This window comes from Lagopus leucura, unplaced genomic scaffold (assembly GCF_019238085.1).
Source record: "Lagopus leucura isolate 7727_CA_CO unplaced genomic scaffold, USGS_WTPT01 Super-Scaffold_100002, whole genome shotgun sequence".
Taxonomy (NCBI): Eukaryota; Metazoa; Chordata; class Aves; order Galliformes; family Phasianidae; genus Lagopus; species Lagopus leucura.
The window spans coordinates 28,973,489-28,996,464 of record NW_024962263.1 but is presented as its reverse complement, the minus strand read 5'-3'; the positions used below and the strand labels follow the sequence as shown (position 1 = coordinate 28,996,464).

Sequence of the window (22,976 nt, the reverse complement as noted above, 5' to 3'; positions counted from 1 at the left end):
TAAAAATAACTAACAACAAAGCAAACCCAAACCCAGCATCTATTCTTTCTTACTGATAACGTGACCAAAAGCAGCATGCTGCCTGCCTTTGCCTTGCCTATCAACAGTGTTGTAACAGCCTATAAATATACCAGAGCTGCATACTTGTGGTGAGGAGCCCACTCAGGCTCTCATCCCATTCTCTGGCCTCATCACCAGATGCCAGACAGCTCTACAGGATTGCAAGGGCACTCCTGGGCTTTTGTGGACCAGGGTAACATGGCAGCATCATTTGTTTCGGAAACAAAACAATGTTGAAAGCTTCAGCTGTATAACAGGAATATAACATAACAGGAATGAAATGGTGTCTTTTTATTTCAAGAAGCTGCTATCCATACGTATCAGTCTTCCAAGGCACATTTTTCTTCTGCTGTTTATGTACTACAGCAAACTCCCAGAACAAGCCACGTATCTTGAGTTATGCTAAAAAAAAAAAAAAATAAAATTAAAAACCCAATAACCTAAACTCAGTGACTCACAGAACATCCCCACACAGCCCAATGCCACCCTTCAGTTAACAGGGACATCAAGGGGATTGAAGAAATCTGTTCTGAATATGGGAAAGGCAGAACAGGAACAACCATCCCAAACTCTTCTGCTCCAAGCAAGAGGCGAGATGAACTCTATGTCTAATTGCCCAAGACAGACATTAGGAAGGAACTAGTCATTTATTGAGGAGATGGTAATCAAAGCCACATCTCTGTGGGCTTGGTGGCAATGAGGTATGAGTCAAGATTCCAGATCCAGGGCTAGAAAGATGCCTTCAAATGGCTTTAGTTCTCATTCCAAATCCTGTTATTTTCTAATTCCAGTTCAATTTCTGCAGTGAGCCCTTTCCTTGAGCTTCCCTAGGGACAACAGGGCTACATTCCCACTTCTCAGGAGTAAGTGCTCTCCCAAATCTCAGCGACTCCTAAGCTTCAGAAGGGAACACACTCAGTTCATTAGACTACTTAAGGACACTGCTTTTGGCACCAATCTTAAAGCACCTTACGCACTGTAAACTTTTTTTGTTTTAAACTTAGAAGCAGCATAACAAAGCAGTCAGAATGGATCTGCTAGTAATTGGCAAGGACCTCCATCACAGGAGGAAGCTGGCATCCTTTAAAGACAGCTCACCTTATTTACCTCTAACTTAAACTGTCACAAAGCATCACCCATGACCATACATCAAAATACTACATTATTATTTTTTTTCATCTGAACATAAGCTAATTAATCCCTGAAATAAGAGTTATATGGAAGCCAAAAAAAAAAGTGGTCGCAGATACCAAGGGTAGATCTGAATGGGAAGAGTATGAAACAACCAATGGTTATACAGTTAGAACAAAGTCTATAACAGCATTTACATCTGGATGGGTAGGAGGGCTTGACAATCGAGGAACAAATAGCTTTCTTTCTATTTCTGAAACTCTAAGGTCCATTCAGGCAAGAACAATAAAAGATGTCAGTAGTGTGAGCTATTTCACACAGATAAGCAACTCTGAAAAGTAGTAAGAGGTGCTAATGTTACCCAAGGGAGAAGCAACAGCCGCAGAAGAGGAGTTAGACATGCAGAATAAATTTGGTAGATAGGACTGGGGAAATGCACATTACGAGGCAAATAAAGAGATCTAAACACTTTCATTTATAGAAGTTACGACAGATATCACTAATAAAACCCCATAATATTTCTACATATCTTGTTCTAAGTGCAATTCATTGTTGGATCACACTGAAACAGAAGAAGTCTGGAATCCAAACTAAAGTTAAAGTTAGACACAGTTCAGAGGTTTGATGAGGGCGGGAGGGGTAGCTGACAAGACAGGGGGACAAAATCAGTCAAGCCTATAAAAACATATATGACTCCTAAAAACAGAAACTGATGGTTTTTTGTGAGATTTATAGTACGTTCAGCAGCTGGCATTCTATGCAATTGGCTTCTTTCCATTTTAGATTGATTACTTTGTCACTTTCTTGAAAATAAAGCTCATAAATACGTATAAAAACGAACCCAAACCCAAATACATATCAAGGAAGGATGAATGATTTATCAAATGTTTTTAAAAGCTACGTAAGCATTAGTTTCAGGGAGAAAATATCCTACATCTTCCTATTTGATTTGCTTTTGTCTTAAAAAACAAAAGGGATAGCAATCCACAAACATCTGAAGCATGGTGCTGGAGAAAATAAAAAGCTAGTATTTATTTGTGATAGTTATTCCTACTACTATAAAAAAAGTAGTTGCCTAAAAGCATCTAGTGTGATGCCATCTGAAAGTAGAGCCAATCATCGATTAGAGATTAAAGATTATTTTGCAAGTTTGATTTATTTTGTAGAAGTAACTCCTGGGTTTGAATGTGCATGTATCTCTCTATAAATCCATGGAGGTAATAATTCCACAGAACAAATCAATAGATGTGACCACAAATGTCATATGGTATGTAGCTCTTATATCAATATACTGGGGAAAAAGCCCCCATCGTGATGTAAAATGGCTTAGATCAGAGGGGTCCTTAAATATCATTGAGTTCCAATCTCCCTGCTGTCAACTCCCTATCCTGCAATGGATCAGACTGCCCAGGACAACATCCAGCATAGCTTCAAAGTCCTCCAGAGATGGTGCATCCACAGCTTCTCTGGGCAGCCTGTGCCAGTGTCTCACTGCCCTCTGTGTAAAGAATTTACTCCCAATGTCTAGCCTAAATCTTCCCTCTTTTATTTTAAAGCACTTTCCTCCTTAACCTATCACTATCTGCCTGTGTAAAAAGTCAGCCCTCCTCTTGCTTATAAGCTCCCTTCAAACACTGAAAGGTCTCAGTGAGGCCTCTCCAGAGCCTTCTCTTCCTCAGGCTGAACAAGATCAGCCCACTCCAAACTTTCTTCACAAGAGAGGCTCTTCAGCCCTTTGATCATCTTTGCAGCCTTCCTCTGGACCTGCTCCAATAGCTCCACATCTTTCTTGCGATGACTAAATACATAAAAAGAAAGCTAATGTGGTATTAGAAATGGAGAATAAGATCATAAATATGAAGACAGACTAAGGAAGATAACTTCATAAAATCTAGAAAAGAGCTTTGAACAGAATACTATTGTAGTCTACAAATACCTTACAGGTAGCAATACAGATGAAAGACAAGAGTTTCATTTAGAGTCCTAGTAGAGGATAAGATGAGAAACAATTTCCTTTTGCTAAAGAAGGAAAAACTCAACAGAATATGGTAAACCAAACAACTGCAAAATCTAAGATCACATAGCTATATGCATAGGTTGACATTTTCATTGAGGTGGAGCTATTCCATGCACGTGGTAGTTCAAAGCAGACCAGATGAGCTTTTTGCTTGCAGCATGTGATCTAGACTCACCGTCAGCAGCCAACAGAATAGACTGGGTTTATTTTGCTGCATGGGCGCTCAATAGCAGAAATGAATTCAAAGAAATATTAAACTTCAGGATGGTCTGAATGTTAGTAGATAAACTGATCAGAAGAAGCATTTCTATTTTCCCTTCATTTTACGGGCAACTTGTTAATATTAATCACAGACATGAAGCAATTATATTATCTTGGCATCTGCCCCATTGCAACAGTTAAAGACAGATGTGCAGCAAGAGCCTGGGATGTGCCTCAGATTGGAAGAGAAGACTAACTCTCAATTAAATCTACTTGCAAGTTTACAATAGGACAACCTTGTGTTGTATTTGATCTTCTGCATGCTTGTTAAAACTCAAAACAATCTTTACAGTCTATCCCAAAGAACTCAGGCTGTGGGTAAATGGAATATACACTAAGCTAGCCAGTACTGTGCAAAAACTAACCAGGCTCCAATTATAAATCTGAGATACTCATTGGCTATGAATGCAGATCAGCAGTACTCCAGACTACCAAAGATCTAAGAAAAAAAAAAAAGAAAAGAAAAAAAAAAAGAAAATAAAGGAGAAATGGAAAATATTTATGGCTGAGAATCTCCTTTAATTCCACTTTTGTCAAATCGTGTGTGTGTGTGTGTGTGTGTGTGTGTGTGTGTGTACAACCTACAGATAAGCACGTAAATTAGGTGCTCAGTGCTTACAGAAAACTACTGACTTTGACTAATTATTAATTGAACATCATTATTAAGTTAAAATTAATACAGATTAACTCAAAACTTTGTTGATTAAATACCATAAATTAGATTTATCTGAATAAGTACAGTTCAGTAACCCCATTTTATGAATGAGAACGGCGAAGGCAAAGGAGACTGTTACATACAGCAACTATTCAATGCTGCAGAAACGAAAGCCAGTCTCACAACATGAGCTACAAAACCATTTTTGTTTATTATCACAGCCTGCTCATCTGACAGCTACAGTAATAAATGTTCTCAATGAGACGTACGCAAGTGCGCATCATTTTCCATGGCTCTCCCTCAGAGTATTGAGGATCATTAGACAAATCATCAACTTTCTGCAAGAGACATCTGCGTACTTTTCAAATTTTGACTAATAATCTCTCGAAATACAGTTTGCAACAGAAAAGATGCTTAAAGTAATCACTAGTCTGAATCTGTGAAGATGTGGAAAAAATTTGCCTTCAGCTATAGACATATTTGCAGATTAACATTACTTTCATTTTGTGGATTTTCTCTCCATTCTATCAAGCCCCACGCAGTCTTGACTCTCAAGAAAATCAAAGTACCAATACAGAACTACTTCTATGCACAGAAATGAAACCGTTTGGGTCACTATTCTCCAAAATAGGCTTGTTCATAGAATCATAGAATGGCCTGAGTTGAAAAGGACCACAGTGATCATCTAGTTTCAACACCCCTGCTGTGTGCAGGTCACCCACCACCAGACCAGGCTGCCCAGAGCCACATCCAGCCTAGCCTTGAATGCCTCCAGAGACGGGGCATCCACAACCGTTCTGTTTGCCAGAACTTTCTCAGAAAACACACAAATTCATTTTCTTTTAAATTTGAGTGAATGTGAACAAGTTTTATTCACTTTTCCCATATTTCATAAGCAAAAGCAGGAAATAAGTATAACACAGCTAAAACAATTTTCTTTAGAGAGACAACAGCCATGGTTTAAAGTTGCATTAAGTTTCCAGCTGAGAGTTTCAAATGAGTAAAAATTCATGTCTTTGAAATCAAAGTGATCAAAATAAGCATTTTGTAAAATCTATGAATCTCCACATAAGATAATTCCTCACAATCTCACAATAAAAATGCATGTATATGAAATACTTAAAATGCTTTAATACATAGAAACTAGAATTGAAACACATTTTAAGTGCATGTGCAAATCTTCTATGCCTGTCTGGTGTACTCTGAAGATATTATTTAGAAATACATTCCTTTCTCTTGCAACTCACCCTCATTCTCATCAAGAGCATCAGTTTTTTTTTTGTTTTTTTTTTTTTAATTTTGAAGTAAAACCTGAGGCATAAAGAGAGAAAATAAAGGTGACATGTCATTACCAATACGGGCAATGCCAATTCTACCTACTTTATCATTTATCTCCCAGTGTGTGTGTGTATATATATATATATATGCTGCTTTTAACTTTATTGACTGCTAATAATATTCACTGGAGTTTGGATCTTTCCTATCTACTGATGGGAAAGCAGAAAGGTCACAATGTAAAAGAAAACTCCATTTTCATGGCACTTTAATGCATTGCTCTTAAGGGAATTCAAGTTACTTTAGAAAGGTTTACATATATACGGGGCGGGCCCTTTACTTCTGGAGCCAACTAAAAACCCATCCATCTGTGAATAATCCAATGTATTAAAAGCATGGTAGAAAGCTTGTCTTTGACCCTTTCTTTGTAAAACTATGCTTGTGCTTAATTTTCAACTCCACTTTACTTCCACACACCTACTCAGGGTAAAATAAGAGTTGATTCTTAATGGGAGGTAAAACTGGCAAGAAAAAGTCACAGAGATGTAAGATAATGAGAAGGATCAGATGTAAGCAGGCCCCAGCAAACAGAGAACCCAAAAATGATATCTAGGGATGACAACACAAAGCTCAGGCTCCAAATCCTGTAGCAACGATCATGTGCCAGCAGGTCTGGGGTCAAGGAAACACCTAGCAACAAATTCTGCATAGATAAAACTATCTGTCACAAGTGATGTTGGTCTATTTGCCCCACAAGGCAACCAAATAAACAAATAAAACCCTCCAAAAGTTTATTAAACAATTAAGTTAGGGCTACCTTCTTCACAAGAAAACTGCTATTAGAAAATTACTATAAAGACTGTCTAAATGGTCTTAACTCTGCATCTTATCATCATTTCATTGAAACCAAAGACCAAGAGACCAGGAAGAAAAAATGAAGAAGAGCTACCCAACTACATTGTAGTGTATTCACACAATTCACAGTTGCAAGGTGAGAGGTTCACTCATCAACTATAAAATACCATTTGCCAGATGACACTCAGTAACAGGCCATGGGTGCGATCCTTATCTGGGGAAACAGGAATGAAAACAGGTGAGCTGCCTTTACATTCAGCCACAACAGTCTTTATAGCCATTGAACGTAAGTATTTATGTTTTTAGTGTTTAAGCTAATGTGTTGTACCCCACAGCACAACAGACAGTAGAGGAATTGGTATTGCTGAAATGACCATACCACAGCTGAAGATCAGCAGCTTCTTAGAGAAAGCTTTTTGAAAGATCAGTGAAGTCTCACAAACTCTAACTAGATATCCGTGAGAGGTTGGATACTCTGATATCAGATGTTATGTGATGATAGAGTATACGACAACAGCTTAATTCACACTCAGGCTCTCACAGACATACAGGTTAACTACAGATCTGTGGCTAACCAGGAGGCCGACATGCAAAATAAATCATCCATCAAAGCAGTAGGACTTCTAACACTGATTAAAGCATTTAGTAAATATGCCTTAAAACGTAACTGATCACAGGCAGATGCAACCTACTGCAAAAACTTACCATTGCACGTTGTAAGGGGATAGTCAAAGCATGGTCATTATCTTTAGACAAGCATTCACAGTGCACATGAGAGATACATGTGCCTCTGGTCTTCATTTTACCTTCCACACAGAACGATTCCTGCGGGACTCATGTATTTCAGCCTACCCTCAGCGTTCAGCTGAACGAAACCCTCAGGATTTGGCTCAACATGAGTAATAGAGGTAAATCAGAATTAAAGCGAAAACTTTAGAGACATTTTTCCTGAACTTTTTTTTTTCTTTTTTCTTTTAAAGAACAAACAGTTCATTCAGTCAACACATTTCACAGAGAGCAATAGGAAAATCTTGTGAGCATGGCTAACACGTCAGGGAAGCAACGAGCATCTTTCAACAAGTCACTTCAATGATATCTGATAAAAACATAGAAAAAGAAAGACACACATAACTAGATATTTGGCGAAGAACACAGACAAGTCTCACATCCCTCATTACAGAAGGTAACAGCAGAAGTGTGGGAAAAAGAGTCACCCCCAGCATGACAATCACAAGAGAAACCCCCAAATGCAGATGCAATTCTATCAGTAGGGGAGGCTGCTCAGAGAGGTGCTCTCACTGGTCACAGGAAGCAGGGCTTCAGGATACTCCACCAGCATGGTTTATGCTGGAGGCCTTATTTCATCAGAGATATATCATTCACGTGCAAGCAGAAAATTCAAATATTTCAGAAGTATTCTAAAACACAGGGTCAGCTTCAGACGTATCTGATGTTACTTATGCTGAAGTAACATTAAACTTCATTACAAGCAAGATTTGAAAGCTCTTCTAATTTTTATGCTGCTTCCCCTGCCCAGCCCACAGTAAACATCATAGGATGCTCACAGTTCTTAATTAACAGTGACAGTCTTTCCATTACCTACCAGGGATCTGTTTTTACAGTACGAACGCTGATGGGGAAAGGAGGGAAGGGGAAATGAAATACGTCTTTTGGTGCCTGCCTGAGGCTCTTATTCTTCCCAGAGAAACCCAGTGGTGGAACTTCCGATGTCTCCTGCTATCAGATGGAAACCCACATACTCAAATATCTCCAAACCAAAAGGAGCTGAGACACCAAACCTGATTCTTACTGCTCTGAATGGATACTCTTAACTTGCATGTCAGAACAGTTTCCTGCACAGACAAAAATAAAGTTTACTTCATTTTAATTTGCTCTCATACGTATAACATGCTTTAATAAAAATTAAAAAAAAAAAGGCAGATAACCTTCTATATCTTTGATCATAAGCAAACAAAACTCCATCAGACAGCTGAGGGATTTCCAGCATTTAATCCTGTGCTATGAAGTAATTATGGACCATGTGAAAGGTTGCTTCTGGTCCCAACATTTTTACAGCTTTTCCACTTGAAATTGCCGCTGCTGTTTCTAAAAGGTGTTTAATGTTACAAAGCAGATGCTAAAAATCTCTGTAAGCACTTTTGGGTAGATTCTGGCACGCAGCCATGCCATGCTAAGGAGATCATAAAGGTATGTGCACAGTTCTCTTAATTGAATGAAATCACAGAAAAGTCAACTTCTGGTGTTCAAAGCTCACCTTCTATCTTTTTATTAGTTTATATCAGGCTCAAATGCTGAGCAGGTGCTTTACTGCCCACTAATGAGAAAAACACCAGAAAACAAGTTTAAGGTAATGAACCATCAAAAAAAATAATGGACACTGCTCTAAGCTCTTTACATCCAAATGCATTCTTTCTTTCCTGGACAGCTGATGGAGGGGTTGTTGTTGTTGTTGTTTGTTTTAAAAACTTTTCCTTTACAAAAAAAAAAAAGAAACTTTTTTATTTCTTATTACAGACACATCTCTGGTTTAGTCTATAAATACAGGCTATTTTTTTGTTCAGTAAAGGTTATGTGAAACTAACAGGAATAGACCAGTTCATAACGATGAAGAAAAATGCAAATGCTGCTTTATCAATATTCTTATTACTTGCAGAATAATTTCCCCCCCCCCCCCCCAAAAAAAAAGACTCCTAAATAATAAACTCCTCCCCAAACCAATAAAAAAAGCAACCCCCCACATGCACTCTTGTTCTCCAAACCATCCATTTTGTGTGAGTTTTCAGGTGTCACTGAGCTAAATCCTTCCAAGAACTGCTTCACTGCCCTTCTCACACACTTGTGCTAAGCCATAGGCTATCCGAGCTACTGGTTAGGCTGGTACAACTGCTACAGGGAATCTTTTTACTCATTTTGTAAGCCTGCTGCTTATGGATTCAAGACTGCTACAATCAAATCCTGCCACCCCTGCCCACATCCCACTCAGAAAAAAAGGCTGTTGAGGTCACTGGACTGAATCTCAATGGTCTTAACTGCTGTCCAAGAGCTCCCAGCTATGACAGCAAGCACAGATGTTTGAAGGCGTGGGTGGAATAAGAAAGTTCATCAGACTCTAACTGACCACTACAGATTCAGGAACAATGACGTCTGATCTGAGTAGGAGTCTGGCCTATAGAGGAATGTAACTGAAAAAAAGAAAGACTAGAAATCCTGGAAAAAGGATCATTTCATGTTGTTTTGAGTTTTGCGTAGATATTATTTCATCTTTAAAATAAAGGCAACTTTCTATATTATCAATCTTTTTTAAATTGGTCTCTCTGCTGAAAGTCTTTGAGGCTCTAAAAGCAACTGTGGATGTTGAACTGCTTGTACAATGCCAAGATGCTAGCCCCTGGCAGAGCATACAAAAGCTTCAGATCACAGGTTAGTGCAGCAAGAGGCCCCTGTGCTGCTGAGACTGTGAGACTGCCTGCAAGAAATCTTGGCATACTATTCAGATGGGAATTAGTTGACCTGAACTTCTTTTCTGTGCCTGATTGATAAATGTTAGCTACTGACAAGGTTTCGCATGTGATTGAACTTACTGAACATTGTCACTGCTTTGTAACTGCTGCGTAGGCACTTGGACATATTGTCATCTCCCCTTCTCCTAAGCTTCATAATAACAAACGTACACCCTTAAGACTAGACGGATGTATATTCCAAAGATTTCCTGCTCAATTTTAATCCAAAAGAGCTGGCATCGTGCAGGTTTAATTAAAACCTCCTTTCACTCAGCTCTTTGTTGCCTCTTGGAGTGCCTATCAATCAAGAAGAGTCACTGCAGGATGCACCTGGTGGCAGGAGGCGAAGCTGTCCTCTTCTCCATCCCCCAGACAGACATTTTTTCCTCTCAACTTCATTAACTAAATGCACTGAATAAACCTTAACATCTCAGCTAAATCCTATTGGCCTTGGATTTGCTACTTAATGCTAAAACCCAAGCGACCCATTTTTCTCCTGTTGATACTTCTATCACTGATGGCAGCCAGCAGAGAAAAGTATCCAACCTTAAAATATTTTAATGTAAGGCACAAAACAGAAAAAAATCATCATTCACTCTTTCTGCTGCTGTTCATGAACTTTACATAAGCCCTGCTTCTTGTGTCAAAACCTCCCTTGCTTTTGTGCTTCACAGGCAACAAAGTGAGTCTGTTGCTTAGCAAATGAATGCAATGAATTACATTTGTTAACTGAAAGTGTGAGGAGGTCTCTTTTAAAGAGAAATGATCTCCAAATTTCTATGAAAATAAATTTCTTCCCATTCCACAATCTGCACTCATGACGTTATTACAGACGTCAGAAGACAGACACTCCATTAAATGAAAATCTTTGTGAAGCATTAACAGCAAGAGTAATCAGTCTTAGTGCTGTGTGCTTACCTCACTGATATCACATACACAACAGAATTGGCTGAAGCTTATCTGAATCCCCTTACCTGCTTGTTGTCAGCCTTCCCCTATCCCTGAATTTTGCTCCTGCTCCATTGCCAAACCTTTCCTCAGCCCTTGAGAATCCCCATGCTCACTTCCTATCTTGACTTTTATCATAGAATTGAGTTGAAAGGGAATTTTAAAGGTCCTCTAGTCTTACTCCCCTGAAATGAAGAGGGACACCTAAAGCTAGATGTCTTTCATATACCCGATTCATCCTACCCATCCAGTTGCAAAAGTTCCCTGTAGCAAAACTCAAGAGCTCCGGCTTCTGGGTCCATACAACTGCCCTCAATCCTTACTCCACCAAAACTCAACCTCTGCCAATGCCTCCCCCGCCCCCTCAAGATCTCATCACCTCACACTTTGCTCAGCACTGCCCTCCCAGCACTTTCCCACTATCAGATTCCTCCTTCACACTTCTTCCCCACAGGCACAGCCCCACAGCAGGGTGCCATAGCAGCTGATCCTGCCCAGCCCTGCCAGCAGAAAGGCGAGATCTGCTCCATTCCTCTGCATCCTCCTGCATCCCAAGCTCCCTTAATAGCACCACCACAGGGCAGCAGCCACAGGATTTGCCCTAATAGCACTGCCCAAGGTTTGGGGAAGACACTGGGAGGGTTTGTTTGACAGCAGCCCAGGTGGCTGTGTACTGCCAGAGTGTGCAGCTCTTTGCTTAGCATTTGGTGTTTGTTGTGATTTCATCAGCCTTCCATTGACACTCAGAAGGTGGTGAAGCACTGGAACAGGTTGGCCAAGGAGGTTATGGATGCCCCATCACTGGAGGCATTCGAAGCCAGGCTGGATGTGGCTCTGGGCAGCCTGCACTGGTGGTTTATGACTCTGCATATAGCAGGGGGGTTGAAACTAGATGGTCATTGTGGTCCTTTTCAACTCAGGCCATTCTGTGATTGTGATCTCCTTTCATTTCCTCTAGCAAGGAGAACCCATGAAAGGGTGCAAACCTCTGCACTCTGGCTAGAACAGTCTTTTACTCTCTGATTGCTCTGTGGCATGCTGCTTCAGATGCAAATAATCTGATACTCCACTAAGTGCTTTACAAAGTTGTCCACTAGCTTTCGAAAATCAGAGGCAGCTACTCTGATTTCCTTCTTGGTATCCAACACACACAGAAGTATTTGGGGTTGACATACAGTTTGAATAGGCACAATTCACATTATTATCAGACCTCAGTGCCCTTCAATACCAAAAGCAATTTCTGACAAGAAGAGCTGCATCCTAAACTGCCTGTTCCGTACACCCCCAACCGTCCTGGCAAATTCCTGCCAAACTCAGAGGCTGAAGAGAAACAAGGAGCCTGGACTTTCCTTGAAAATTCTGTTGTCCTAAATAAAAACAGTATTTACAAAAGACCTATGAGAAAAATCAGATCCATCATGGAAGATACGCACCACAGGTTATGCATTAAGATTATTGATACCATGTCTGCCATGAGAAGGCTTTCAAATAAAAACGTGTTTTCTAACTGACCATGCACTCACATTAACATATTTCTTACTGATACAGCTAATGGAGTATTTATCATGCTTTTAGCTTCTCCAAAGTAACAATAACAATACATTCATATTGCCATGCATTATCACACCTCCCACTCTACAGATGTGTTTAAATACAGATGTGTTTAAATTACAAAAATGTTCAAAACTGGACCAAATGGAGACCAAGAGCAATAAGGAATGGAAAACAAACAGTAAAACTAATGTTACATGCTTCAAGACTTATTTTTGCAGCACGGATAGACAGGAGAAAAATAGAAAGGACAAGTTATTTTGTAAAGGAAAAAAACGTACCTGCAACAACAACAACAACAAAAAAACACAACTAATTCAGACAGTGAAGAAAATAGACATTTTTCTTCACCCAAGTATATATTAAGAAGGTATGGAGTAATAACCATGTGATAGGCAAGTTTTTTATTTCTCTTTGAATAAAGTAGAATAGTAGACACCATGTGTTTGTTAAAGGCTTTATAAGTGGTTAAGCCTCATGTTTTCAATTTATTTTATTTATATATTTCTCGAGCTCTTTGTAACTTCAGTATGGCCAATTCCTGGATTCCATTGTCAGTGTTCCTCAGCGATAGGTCACAAGCTGTGTACTAAGAACCTCATTAGGGATAAGCAGTGGACAAGTGGATTACCAGCTCAAATCCACTTCTTACTATTTTTCCATTTCCAAAACATCATACAGAAGAAAAAAGAAACCCAAGACCTACAGTTAGATGGGATGGTATGCGTACTTCTCACATCAAAATTCTTTTCTAACATTTTAAAGTCAACGTGCACGCTCATTTTCAGCTATGGCTGGATTTCGCTGTGTTTAACTGAGATCTGCTAAGAGTTCTGTTAACACACTATCTGAACCTTATTTTGTTTTTCAAGTAGGCCTAGTAGAGTTATCACGAACACAAACAATAGAATTTGCATAACCGGTTTCTGGTTAATATGACTTCATAGCAGATGTGTTAAAGAAATTGAAATATAGTTTTTGGTGCAGACTAACAAGACTCCTTGCGTGCTTTAATATTACGAACAATTAGAGGCATGGAGTCTAGAAACCTCTCACTGCTGTTACCATGAAGCTAGCACAAAGTTCGTAAGTTTTCTTCAAGCAACACACACTGAAGTTTCACTTTTTCTCTCCCTGTTGCACACAGAACTACCATACAGCTGTTTGCTCGGGCTGTTAAAACCACCAACTCCAAATAGCCTCCAGAAACATTAGCAGCTAAAGAGAAAGATGCAACCTCCCCGGCTAACACCTTGAAAACGCGTGAAAATAACGCAGCTCTGTTGCTTCTGACAGTATTGCTGGTTTATAGGACGTCAGAAACTTCGCAGCCTCTGCCTTGCTAATCCTTCACAACCCCTGCGGAGCGCACGGCCAGCTCGCGCCCCTCCCGATTTCGCCCTAAACTTACAGAGAATAGTTATCAGGGGGTAGGGGCTGCGGTAAAGGGAGGCGGACAAACCTCCGAAAGATACCATCTCCTTCAGATCCGCAAGCTGCCGGCTCAGGCGGAGTTACTCACCCAAGGGAAGCGCACACTTTCCAGCTGACAATCCCTAAAACATATTTCAGCGCAGCTCACTTGCCCGGACGACGAGCCGCCCGCACGAGCCCCATCTCCACCCGAAATCACTTCCAATTTGCCACTCGAAATCTTTCAGCGACTTCGCCCGCTGCCGGCCCGCCCTGAGCAGCCAGCGCTCGGCGAGCAGCGCGCCCAACTGCCGAGAGCGCCACTCAGACCCGCGCCCAGACTCGCAGCACGCAACAGCCCAGTGCGGCTCCGGCAGGGAGCCCAGCGCCCGCGGCGGTACCGACCTGCGGAGCGGCAGCGACCGCGTCCCTCCGCCCGTCTCCGAGCCCGAGCTTGGACAGATGGCCGGCAGCGCGACCAGAGCGAAGCAAAGCCTGGCTGTTGTGTGTGTGTGTGTGTGTGTGTTTTTTTTTCTTTTTTTTTTTTTTTTTTTTTTTTTTTTTTTTTTTTTTTTTTTTCCCCTCCCTGCCTCCCCTGGCTTAGCCCCTGGCAGATAAACCCGAGTCAGACACAGTGCGCTCACAACACCCCCTCCACCAATCATTTCAATTAGTGCCACATGAGAGGAGCTTCTGCCCAAAATCTGCTTAAGAAAGGGCCAGAGGGCAGGGCAATCTCCTTTGCTCGACAATGACCAGAAGCTGCTATAAATATCCAAACAAAAGCACTGTCAAGGCCGGGAATGTCACATCCTAACGTGATAAAAATTGTAAAGATTCAACTTATACCAGAAGGAAAAACTAAAATTAAAAAGAGACAAAGATAAAAAGCGACCACCACCTTCCTACCCTCTCCCCCAACACATAACCTTGCAATATGTTATCAGAGTTGTATGTTCCCGGGTGCCAAGTTATTATGTTTTCCAGGTCCCGAGCAGCCTGCTCACGATCCTTTTGTGACAGCTGCATGCTAATATTTATAGGTACCCAGCTCTGTGCATCTTATATAACCCAGCGAAGTGACCAGAGCTGTCCAGGGGTAGCTTTCAAGCCCCACAGATACATTACATCAAATAGCATAAGCAACGGCTACTCCTAATTAAAGCTTCAGGAATAAGTTCTCAATATGTGAATAAATGTATCGCTGCATTAATGAAGTACAGTCTTGGGTGCATTTGATCTTTAAGGTTCCTTCCAGTCCAAGCCGTTCTATGATTTGTATCAAAAGTGGGGGCTTGCATCTGATTTGATATAGATGTGTTTTACACCAACATATTCTAGTGCTGCAAGTGATGATAAAATCTGGCCTGAACTTTCCAACTGTGCAGTGAGAACTGAAAACTAATCAGGAACCACATTTAAGAACACACACAGAAACTGTGTGTGTTCTGATCTATCTTCGATCTAGTAGAATGTCTCCATAAGCAGATCTGGGACCTAGAGCTTGTGCAACACTTTGCAGTGTCCTTGTCTGTGCTATGTGAGCAGCTGGGCGCTGCCTGCTCCTGCACAGGGAGGGCAGAGCAGCAATAGTGGATTGTTTTCATCCTGTTTGACTGCCTGTAAACTCAACAGTGCCTTTGAGATAGTAATTACTAGCCTGTTGGTGGCAGGATGAGAACATCTAAGTTGATCGCAGTGGAAGCTGACTATCACTGTCCCCTTCTCCCCTTCACAGACATTCCCAGATGTCCCTCTACATCTTGTGTCTCAAGGGACATACACGTCTATGTAAAAGTAGTTAATCCTGTTGCTAATATGGCTAACCTCATGTTCTCTTATAACTGAGATGAAAGCCATCTGAAATTATCCCTGTTTCCTGTGCTCACTTCACACCAACTCAGTAATAAACTTCTCTTTCACTGCAAATAAATGTTATTTTCCCTGTTCCATTCCCGTGCCCTCCTCTGATCTTAACTTGTTTGTCCTGCCACACTGAGCGCTGCTTTCTCACACCAAAACCATTCACATGCAGGCTTATCCTCAAAGCACCCTTATCTTCAAAGGATGTCCAGAGATAGTTTTTGCTGCTTTACTAATTCCCTGAATTTAAGTATATGTCCTACATAACAAAGAACCCACGCTTAGCAGACATCAGTGGAAGAAACACATTTAAAAGACATGATATTTAAGTGAAGCTCATGCGAAACGCCTGCCTCAGAATTGCAGACACAGGCACAGTATGAACAAAACTGCCCGCAAGATTTCCAGACTTCCTAGTTTAGCAGGGAGAGAAATATTCTTTCTTTTAACAAAGAGCTTTCAGTCAGCCAGACTACACAGATGCAGAACAATAACACTACACAGACAATACTGACCGAGCATTGTCGGCCATGGCCACCAGCCCACAGGCTGACAAAGCTGTTGCTGAGAACGGGGCTGTGCGTGGGGCGAGTGAAGCAGAGACCCCTGATGTGGTGCAGGCAGGGGGAAGCCTGCATAGCTCAGCAGACAGGTATTGTGAGATGTGCAGCTGTATTTGCGAGGCATCGCAATATCGCTAGTAAATCCTGCCCATTCCGCATTCTGCTGGCTGATCTTCATATAGGGGCCTGCATTCACTTCCAATGGAGCCAAGGTGGGGGTCTCTGCTGTGACAGCATGGACATGCCTCGTGTTGCAAATACATGAACTGGATCTTCACTAAAGGGAAAATATCCTTGTGAACCACAACAAAACCCCTTCCAAGAAAGCAAAAAAATTATTTTTAGAACAACAAATATACTTGGGAAAAAGACGACTTATGACTTAAACAGAGGTATAGCTGCAACTGAGGGAAAAGACAGCAAAAATAAGTCACTAATGGAGTGAAATATAAGATTGTGTACATCGTACAAAATTCTAGCCAGCTAGGCAGGTGAGTAAACTGGCAAAACTGAGCTGCTGATGCCAGAAGTGAAATAAAAATATTCTTCCCTGAATCTTTGGTGGTTTTTGTGTCTTCTACTTCTTGGAACAGCTATCATTACAGAATTCAGAGACAAGGGGACACCAAAGTTTACAAAACTCACAATATTTCCTTGTCTTGACAAAAAGCCCTGTTTGACCTGTATTCATATAGTCCTCATTGTTTTTCCCAGAGGTGGCTGATTTCCCATATCAGTTCTTCCAACCTATTGGTAAAGATCAGCAAGGGAATTTTGTAACCTCACCCTTTAGGATGAAGAAAACAAGAGAAAACTGCATGTATGGAAATACGCCTTACAGAGATGTATTTGCTGCTTTTTAAGCTTATACGTATTAAAAAAGCTGTTTCTTTGTAAATCAAAATGCTGTATTTGAAGACGAGTCATTTAGTTTGCATATAACTTAGTAGATATTTACAAATTTAAAATGTTTATAAAATATTCTGCCATTAGGTCAAGATGAGAATAGTGGTTTTATAGGAGATTGTGACCACTTTCCTCGAAGCTTTACATTAACTCATGGAAAGGGAAATATAGATCAAATAGACCAGTTCCCAGCATTTGACATAATTTCCCAGGGAAACAAACCTATATACGGGAAGCTATCCTCAAGCAGTGGTTGAAGTTTTCCCTTAAACACTGTTTTGTTTGATAAGTGAAAACTGACAACACACCAAATCATCTAGTATTAGTGTTCTTTTCTTTTACATGTCCCTGCTCTTGGAAAAAAATAATGGATTATGCTATTTCTTTGTCTGAATAAAATATTGCAGTTCCGGAGATAAAGATGTATTCAGCTGAGCAATTAAGTAGCTAAATAAATGAATCAGCAGAGCAGAAGTGACAGATTTAATTACTGCTTAGAGCTAGGAAGGGGAACTAATTATGAGGTTCATGAACCACATGCCATTCTTTTCCTTAAGCATGTTCTTTGATTCTTCTGGATCAAGCTCTGCAAATGCAGCAACATCATGCACTAGATTTTAAAAAGGAGGGAAGAAAGGTAAAAAAAAATAAAAATAAAGAGCTATTCAAAATTTGGAAATAAAGTTTAATATTTGTTTGAACAAAGAATAGTCAATACCTCATTATAAAAGCTCATGTTCAATTGACTACATACCGCGAGTTGGAAGAACCTTCTGTTAAACAGATAGGCACTAAAAATGTAGTCCTCCAAAAAATCAAGGCACAATGAAGTTCACTGGATGTGAATAAACCAAAGATTGCAAGAGAGAGCTGTGTCAAGTGAGCCATAAAACATATCTCAATATCAAGTGATTAGGAGCCCTATTCATCAGACAGTAGCTGGAGCTGAGAAGACGGGGAAAGCTGAGTAGCTCTTTACCCCTTTGATTCATTCACCACAATGAGCAATACAGCTTAAAAAAATGCTTCTGTACCACCAAATGTGAAGCCACTACCAGTGGAAAAACCCATTCCTCAGTTTCTCTGCCATTTCTTTATATTGCATTTACTTTACCATCTGAATTTCTTTTTTTTTTTTTTTTTTAAAAAAAAAAAACATCACTGTGAATAATTTGACCTTCACAGTAAAATTTGACCTTGCCATGCAGGACAGTCTGAACAAAAGAGTGAGCTGGGTAGATGTGCTGTTCTCTAGATGTCAGTTTAAGCTCCCGTTATCTGAAAAATTGTAATGGCCTAAAAGCCTGGGAAGAAGACTGAGCCAAGCACCTTCACTCCTTGAGTCAGTGGAACTTCCAATGATAGAGAAAGAATTGCCTCTGCTGTCTGAAGCCCACCAGCTACTGGTTCTCCAGTGCTAAGGATGGCTTTTCAGCCATGTGTTCCCAAGCCAACAAGTTCTCATCTGTTAACTTGAGTAAAAGCAAATGAGTCTTACAGTACAACCCCACAAATACAGAGGTCTTCAAGTGAGTATTGGGAGGGAAAAAAAGAAAAAAACGAGGCATGTTTCACATCTGAGTCATCATTTAATGAATTAGCTAAGATGGGCTGGCTAATAGAGGCAGATATCATTTAGCCACCCCCAATTCCTGCCAAAAGCCAATATATACATATATATATATGTAATGTATTAGTGGAGGTAAAACACGGAACGCCTTTCATTCTTAGTCACTGGCCTTCTAAAATGAAAATCTTGGTGTGTTGTAATGTCTTTTTTAGCATCTCTTTAAAAACCAACATACTTCTTTTCCTAGAAATATTGCAGAAGAGACAAATAACTGCACAGCTGATTTCATACGCTGTTTTGTAAAACAATTGGAACTTCTTCCACTGATTTTGAAAATTTTTTAAAGACGGAACAATAACACAGCTCATGGCTGGAGAAGATCACCATGGTTATAGCTGTGCTCTCCTACCATATCATTTTGTCAGAATGAAAATAATTGTGTCCAGACTCAGGGGTGTAGGCTGAGCAGGTTCACTGGACAATCACAAATGTAATCATCATGCAGAGTTACCACATCAGCTCTGCCTGGTTGAAACTGTTCTCTGAAGGCAGCCAAAACAAAGGTCTATTGCATCTATAAAGTCCAAAATGAAGTCTATCTTGAAAATCAGTAACTAGGCTTCCTATCTGTTTTCCGTGCCAAAGCAGACTGTATCTGCAGGGAACAGGAAGTATAAAAGATAAAGTAAAAAAAGGATTAAAAAATATATATTCCTTTTTAATAGAATTACAGTTTGACTATAAAAGAGATTTTCTGCCTGGAATTCCAGTGTGGTTAGGTCAGAAGAAAACACACTTTGCATGTATGCATCCAGCAAAGCAGAGAAAGGCTAATATTAAAAAAAAAAAAAGACACTATACTTGAAACATTGTGTACAATGAATGTTATATGCATAACATTCATACCACATGGATTTTACAGCATCTGCCATCCATGTTGATAAATTGTGATGTCTGTGGATAGCCATTAGCCTACCAGTGATCATGAATCTTATAGAACACGTGCCATTATGATAACTCATAATAGATGTATTACAATTGTATAAATAACCTCACTGAGAAGTTAAAAAGAATCCCAATGGCATGGGCAGCTAGTCAGCTGGCTGCTGAAGGACAAAGGGAGAATATGCTGTTGGTGCACAACACGTCTGATCTCAGGAGGCAAAATCAGCTGTATTTATCCATTTGACAGTCCCTGCCAGGCTGACATGGAAATGTCTATTTATGCATCTGAGGTGCCTCTCTCAAGAAACGCGATCAACATTTTCATTTGCATTCAGAAACAGAGCCTTGAAGAAATACTGAGCACTTGGAACTGGAAATCTCTCAGAGGTGAGCTAGCCACCAAGGAGGCAGACTTTATGGATCCACATCTTCTGCACTCAGAGCAGGACAGCACAAAATAAATCCCTCAAGGGATACATGAAAGAGCAGGAGTCACGTTGTTAAGTATAGACCAGAACTGTATTCATCATGGTTTTATCAATAACCTTTTGCTCTTAATCTTGCAGTTGGATGTTTGCCCTTAAGTCTTGCTTAACGTAATTTGGCAGTTTTACCTCTCAACTAGTCTGGCACTATGGAGAGGCAAGATGAAACAGATTGAAAGCAATACGCTTTTGGTGGAAAATGAAGGCAAAGAAGGATACACAGAGTGTCTTAAGGCATGAGTCCTGTGATGGAGTTAGAGAAGATCAGAGCATGCAAATATTTTCCTCCTGTGTTCAAAGAGTTGCTGGGGGATGGACAGGAAGAGGAAACTTTACTAGGAAGCAAGGAATAATCCTGATGACAATGAACTAACACCTCTCTTGTAAGAAACAGATGGCAGAGAAATACTGCACAGTTCTGGGTGTCCTCTGGATTTTCAAGCAAGTTCTAATGTCATGTTTGGTTGTTATCAGAAGGTAGAAGGTCATGCCAGTTTTATCAAAGCTACCATGGGGTACTAGGTAAGTTTCATTGTGAAGGTTTAAAATCAACCACAATTTCCTTCTTTTAAAACTCAAAGTGATTATTTCTTTATTTTTTTAGAGTGCCCTATTTCATTTTCCTGATAGTTCATTAAAGCTGGTAAGCAAGTATCCAGTCTTCAGTAAAGGCTAATCTAAAAACCAATCAAGGTCCTTTACAGTAATCACAACTGAAATAATGGGAGAGCCACTGTCCAAGACAAAAGCTGAAGGAGGCATCCAGCCATGATACCCTTTGGGTTTTCATTGAGAAGGACAAGGATATCTGCATAGAAAAGTCAGATCTTGCGTACCGTTGGAGCAGCTGTATTTAAGAAAAAGCTGAAACATGCCAGAAACAGGGGGACCAAGGAAGCAGGTGAACAAGCCAAACAGCCGTCCTTCAAGACTGAGTCCAAGCAAAACCTGAAAGTTCTTCTTCCTCCTAGTGCATAAGTTCCTCCGCTGAGGAAGCAGGCATAAGGAGCATGAAATAAAGAGCATGAAATCTGATCCTTGGGAACTTCACAAATACAACTCTTGACTCAATACAGATGAGGAATAGAGGCATTATAATATGGCTCACTGTGACACTTTTGAACAGTTAGAATAAAAAGCTGTCTGGAATTGTAAAACCAGAAAAGCAGTTACAACGTAAAATTCTGCCACAGTGAAAAGAGCTGGCTGTGACATGAAGGAATATCACAGGCAAAAGGTGGACTGAGAGAACAACTCACAGATCTATAGAAATACTTCATTCCATCAGGGAAGATCTGAGGCCTATTAGCTTGTGCAGAGCACAAAAATCAGCCAGTCAGCTATGGAATAGACTTGAAGAATTCTGTTTCAAGACTCTGAGTTTGGTTACTAAATTTATCATCTATGGAAATTCCCAGGATCACAGACTCTTGGCAGAAGGAATAGAAATTGCCAAGACACAAATCGTGAAAACACTGGGAAGCTGGAAAGTCAAAACAAAAGGTTCCTTCCTTTGTGGTTCACATCTCAAATGCAAATAGTGAAATAGTGATGACATCCTTCCTGAATGAAGAAAATAAGTTTTAACACTAATCCATTACATTCATCTCAAAGAACTTGCATCAGAAAAAGGAGAACCTGAGATAGGCATTAGCGGAGAATGAAGTTATTGCCATTGGCATTTTGGAACAAGTAGTGTAGTACATACTGCATGCACTTCAACCAAGGACACACTCTGAATTTCTACATGTAAATAACACCATGATTATTCTGCATTTACAACTACCAACATTTTGCATGTCTTTTATTCTGAAGCAAGTGACAGGCTTTTTAATGGCTCAGACAAAGTTGGCAGTCAATTCTCCTAAAACAACAGATGGGATAGGGCTACTTCTGCCTGCCACAGAAAAGTGGGGAATTGCAGTAGAGAGATGTAGAGGATCCATGCTGCTAATCTTGCTGCCTCCAGGGACTGATTCTAGTCAACTATCACAGCTGCTGGGACTGGGCATTCTACCAATAGTTTCCACTCCTACTTTAGGGGCAGCAGCAGCTTCAGTCAACCTGTCTTTCCCAGTCCTAATATGGAAAAAATTGGTGGGAGGGAGTGGGGAGTTAATGCACTTTGTCTTCCCAGTAGCCTGCCACCTTAGGCAATTTCTGCTTTGTCTATGCTTACAGCAAGTCCAGTTTGCTGCTGAAAGCTGAGGACTCAGTTTAATGTTGCTTCTTCTGCATTCTTGGAAGATTCATCAGTGTCTACCAGCGTCCATCTTCTGAGAGCCTGGAGTCTTTATATGCAGAAAATTCACTTTGTGTCAGTTTTAATTCTGTCTCCAGAGACATTGATATAATATAGTTCCCTCAAAAAACCAAGCTGTTTTCCTATAATGACCAATAATTTTAACAACGCACTCTCCAAATTGTGCTGTTCAAATTCCTTATGAAAAAGCTTTTGTGTTTTTACATCAAATTCTTGATGTAAATGGGTACTGTGAGATTTTTCTATGCGCTGGTACAACATAAGAGTTATCAGTGTGCTAGGGTTGAGTCTGAATAATGTTTGATCAGGAAGAGCTGTAGAGTAAATAATAGATTTAAAAACAGGAACAGCTTTGAAGTCTGTATTGGCAGTCACTCATTGTACAGTAACATCAGAACATGCATTGCATCAATATTGGCAGATAATACTAAAATTTCAGTAAATATTTGTGTTTGAGGCTAGAGTTATTAAAATCGTATGCAGGTATTTTTGTTACAGCTTTCCTGACAGATTATACCAGGGTTGGCTAATTCATGTAGTGTGGCTTGGAATGACAGAAAAAAAAGCAGTACAATAACTTTGTTCAACAAAAAATCATACCTTGGTTATAATGGCACTTTATGTCCAACATCATAGCCTACTTCATTCCTTACTTTTATTACAAGTGTCTGAAACTTTGCTAAGAGGAAAGATG

General features: G+C 40.1%; 1 protein-coding gene across 5 annotated transcripts in view; it reads right to left on the bottom strand.

Annotated features, from left to right (window-relative positions):
* LOC122179336 (poly(rC)-binding protein 3-like) overlaps positions 1–14,198 on the bottom strand; it is a 130,522-nt gene extending 116,324 nt beyond the window's left edge. For 4 of the 5 annotated variants that reach the window (XM_042870148.1, XM_042870151.1, XM_042870152.1 and 1 more), the window contains exon 1: positions 13,797–13,982. The gene's annotated coding sequence lies outside the window, so the exon portion shown is untranslated. Of the gene's footprint in view, positions 1–13,796; positions 13,983–14,092 lie in introns of those variants that run through there. The other variant, XM_042870149.1, reaches the window with a different exon arrangement.
* Between the last annotated feature and the right edge of the window lie 8,778 nt (positions 14,199–22,976).